Raw genomic sequence first — 5003 nt, 5'->3', positions numbered from 1 at the left:
AAACAGACGAAAAAGGGAAAAAAACTTTCTGTACACGTTCAAAAACTTGAAGCTGCGACACAGCAGCTGCGCGCAAACTCCCTTTCTGTAACTAAAAACATGCAGCCGCATCAGCTCCAGCAGCGGGTCTGGTATGAAGTCCCTCTTCCTAGAGCTCTATAAGGATTACTTGAGTATCAAGAGCGGCTTCCTTCCCCGCTCTGGGTGTTTATAATGGTCCAATGCTGTAAAATAACGGGATTCCCTCAGTGTTTCCTCCTGTTTGTGCGCCTTTGCCATGGAAACCTGGAGCCGGTCCATGTCGGAGACTCAGGGCTTTCCTGCAAAGCCCCACACTCAGGAATCCATGACGTCTCCGGCTCCTGCGCCAAGGCATTTCTGCGGCTTCTCTCAGACAGTAGCACACAAGAACTTCATTGTGGGGATGAAGAAATTACTGTAGGACGCTGAGGGAGAGAGAGAGAGGGAAAGTAGTTCTAAAGCTTGATTACAGGATACACTACATGAAATTTACTTAACACAGTTTACTCGACTGTGGAAGAGTTCCACTTTTCTCCTCATTTGTGAATGATTTCAGACAATAAGGCTCTAAAATGTCAATTTGTTTTTCGTTCTGAACATGGAACATAGAGAATTCCATTGTTTCCATTGAGAGAAGCAGCTGCTATCTAATATTTCCATGTCCTGATGGAAATCTGCAGCATATTCTGATTCTTGAATGGAAAAAGGAGGAAGAAAAAAACCACGACACAGTCTGACCCCAGACAGATTCTCCATTGCAATATAAGTTACATAAGGAAGCATCCAAGGGGAAAAAAGTATGGATATTTTGGATGCCAAAAATACAGACTCACTTTTTCATTTCCACACGAAACTTTCAGGTCACCGAAACTTTAAACTTTAGAGTCCCAGACTCTAAACTCCTGTGAATGCCTCACATGCGTCTCGCTTGTGTAACGGCGGTGATGATTTTAGCCTTCAGCATTTCTGATGAACTGTCTCATACTGCTTTAAATCCAACACAGACCTCACTGCAGTGTTGGCAAACAATCCAGGAGTTAATCTTACACACTTGTCTGAGTCACGTCCCAGTTTATGTGCTGTCGTGTATATTAATAGCTCTCGTCTGTTGAGGTTCCCGTTTTAATTTCTAAACAGATGATGAGTGTGAAGAGACAACTTCTTAAATCACCCGAGCACCTAAATAAACTTCACGTGCTGCCTGGAGGAGACGTTTGAACGTGATTCATTCGGGCAGGGAGCTAATGTTTGTCCACAGCGGCTGCTTTACAATCATACATCATAAATTGAGGTGATCACACGGCAGGCTGACATTTACCCAGATTATATTTGCTTAAGAAGCAGACGCAGGTGTTTGGAACAGTAACAAGAGAAGCTGTTTTAACATTAACAAGTTCAGGTCAGGAGCCGAGGAGAGGAAGCTGTAGGATAAACCATCCACACCAGCCAAGTTAAACTATACATTCAGTGCCATGAATTCATGCCTGCCCTGGTGCCTTTAATTCTTACAGTGTAGATTCCAAAATAAAGAGTGAAAAAACAAAAAATCCACAGATGTATGATTGGATTTAACACAACCATAACCCCTTTTGAATTTATTCCAAATGGGGAAGAAAGTTTCCAAAGGTCCACAAAGTTCAAAGACAGAAGTGAACCCAGAGGCAGGACAGGTGAGGCAGGAGTGAAAAGTCTTTACCTGGTAGAATACAAAGATACAAACATCCAGACAGCCAAACAAAGAATCCAAAGGACAGAAATCCACATTTAATCCAAATTTTGGAAGGTTAAGGCCCCAAGCACAAAGACAATCTGACGTAGAGAGGGTGGAAATGGACTAAAATATACTGGGGAGGTGATGAGGGAGTAGGAAAGGTTAGCAGTGATGAGCAGGTGAGCTGATTCTACTCGCCTGGAAGGGTGGACAGGTGGGCGTGTCAGCATCTGAAAAGACAAGCAGAGGTCTGGGTCATGTTTAAATGCCAATTTAACACCATTTTGTTGCACGTGATCGGCGATACACACTCTCATATCCATCGGCTAAATATGAAGCTAGAGCCTGGAGGCGGTTAGCTTAGCTGCCTAGCTTAAAATAGAGTCAAAATGAGGGGGGGCAGCTCTGACAGAAGGGCCACTAGTACATCCAAGATTGTTAATTCAAATCGTTAATTACTTTCTTTAACTTTATTTTAGCTTAAGATGTGCAAGTAGACAGATTGCTAAGATAGGCTAACCTGCTGCTGGCTATAGCGTCACATTTACCGTGCAGACGAGAGGGGAGTCGCTCCTCTCTGGCAAGACAGTGGATGATCAAATTTCCTAGACTTGTCTACTTTGATGTAAAGTAGGTCAAATGTGCTGTGCCCATAAAATCGGGTAAAAAACCCCTAAATTAATAGAAAGTTTAAACTGTCTTACAGAGTAAAGGTAATTAGTGGCCTGAAGAAGAGGTGTCCCTTTGTTTCCTCTTCCATTTATCTTCTGATGTTCTCCGTTCCCTTTCATGCAGACTCGCAGCACATTGGAGCTTTTCAATGTCACAAATTAAAGTGTTTTAAAGTTTATTACGTGTCCCTTTTGAGCCCACGTAACAGAAACATCAGGGCAAAGTTCACACTGTCAGACAGACCCTGTAAGAGAGTTCAGTCCACTCAGCAGTAAACAGCACATACAGTATTGTGACTGTAAGGCCGTTTTCACAATGCGATGCGGTTAAAACTCACGGTTTTGAAAGAGAATCTGCTCACTACAGCTCGCTCTAAAATAGCATTTGTCTGACTGTTCAGTTTACAATGTTTAAACATAGTCTGTGGTGTGTCTGTGTAGATGTTGCGGCATGACAAAAAGTATTCTAGCGGTGAAGGTTTGTCTGTGAAATGTTCTAAAAGTGTTGTGAGTTGTCAGATATAAATGACCCTGGCCGTTGAAATGAATACAAAACACAAAAATATCACCGAGAATTTACCAAAACAGAGGAAGGTAGAGTTTCTCTCAGCACCTCCAACTCTGACGGGCTTCCGGCGCCCGGGTAAACAAGGCAGGACACACACCTCATTTAACACAAACAATTATTTCTGTCAGCCTCGAGGGAAACATCTTCACTATATTTCATGTTTTAAGCTGTCTGCATGGCCTCAATGACTGCTCAGTGCTTACATCACTTGTGTCAAACCCAAGGCCATTCCTAGGAAAAAGTGTGTACTAGAGAAAGGGGAGGGAGCGGGAGGGGGGTAATCACAGGATCTGTTTTGGATTGAGACATGGATTAGGCTGAGTGAGGGGAGCCTGTTCTCGACTTATGGGTGAACAAGGTGACTGTGATGCGTCTGTGAACCGCAGTGACCAGAGAGCCTTCGTTTGGGGTTACCATCCAGCAGCGACGGCGGCAGCCTCGTCCTCCAGATGTAAATTCCTCCACTGTTACGGAACACTTATGCAACCCAAATTATGAATGAGTAAATGAATACGGCACACGCTTAAGAAAGGAAAACCCGCCTGTGTCCAGACGGCCGACTTTGCACTTCCGTCTCGTTTTTTTTTCTCCTCGGAGAGAGCCCACTTTTTCCAAGTTCATGCAGTATTTTCCATCACTGTAAAAACAGCTCATTGAGGTAGAGTTGTCTGGGTTAGAGCAGTGCCCTGTTGGAGTTTTCCAAGTGTAACATGTGTGGTTGAGCTTTTAAACCCAAGCAGTGGAAGCTTGATATGGAAATGGTTTATTGTGTCGTGTCTCATGGAAAACTTACTAAGGAAATTCAGGGGGCAGTGGAGGCATGGATATTTGCCTCTATGTGGGTCTTCAGATCAGCTCTATTATACGACATTGTGCTTTCTTCCTTTTACTCTAAACCACATAATAATCCAAGCGGGGAAACTCGCCTTCAAATTTACATGGCATACAAAAAGAATTCCCGTCACAGTAAAAGTTCAGTAGTGTTGGGAATATGCTCTTTTTTTTTGCGGGAAGTTAGACGAGCTGATACGACACTCTAAATCTGAGCAAGCAGCAAAATCTGAGGCTGAAATGTGGAGGTGCCAAAAACTGCAGTTCCTCAAGTGGCCACTGGAGGCTGGCTCCTAAAGCGAGTCAATACCCATTAGGACCCATATTAAAAAGTGTTAAAGTTAAATAGGTCAAAAAACGGTCTCTACTTCTCTATTCGTGCCAACTGTACGGGGGTTAACTTTTAACAGCCCACCTGTTTCAGCCATTAAAGTCGAGGTGAAATGAAAAATGTCACATCCCCGGTAATATTGTGCATCTATTTGACAATATAGGCCAAAAAAAAATACAGAAAATCCATTCCTTCGTATTCTTATATAAAAATCTGATCATTTTTTCTTCCGGTAAAACTAAAGTTCACGCGTGCTTACGTAAGTTAGCACCAAACAATTTCAACCAATCAATCTGCAACATTTAGCCACAGAGCACCAAGAACGCTCGGTCAGTTAGCTAGCTACTGCGCTGTGGAGAACGTCTGTCTACGCCCACTTCTCAACGATCAAATCAAATCCCTCTAATGATATGTCCCGCCTGCACGTCCTGTTTCACTCGGAAATACGTCACGATACGGAAGCTAGATACTCTTGAAAGGCCGTTTCAGCTCGACTCTAACGTTGAATGAAAAATTGAGGCTTGCCACTTTGAGTTACAGCAGTGGGTGCTAGCAGTCTGATAGGAGTTACTGCAGCTAATTCAGTCACTGAATTTGACCTCTCGTCCGTGTTTGAGGTGTTGGCTGTTGGGTGTTATTTCTATTCTATCCAAAACACATAATAAAATTTGCTGTGAGGTTTATTGAACTAACTGGCGCCCATTTCATTTTTATGTTAGCACTCATTAGCAGGTATTAATGCTAGCTAATTTCTAAGTTCCATATTTCTTACACATCATCTGTGGCAGCCTGTGTATAGAAGTCTGGATTGTTGTTGCTGTTTCCTCGCAGAGAAGACAGCGGGGTCGTAGTGCTGAGAAAACTGATCGT

This window comes from Semicossyphus pulcher, unplaced genomic scaffold (assembly GCF_022749685.1).
Source record: "Semicossyphus pulcher isolate SPU_LCO1_2020_fin unplaced genomic scaffold, fSemPul1.0.p SCAF_13, whole genome shotgun sequence".
Classification (NCBI taxonomy): Eukaryota; Metazoa; Chordata; class Actinopteri; order Labriformes; family Labridae; genus Semicossyphus; species Semicossyphus pulcher.
This window is presented reverse-complemented; position numbering follows the sequence as displayed.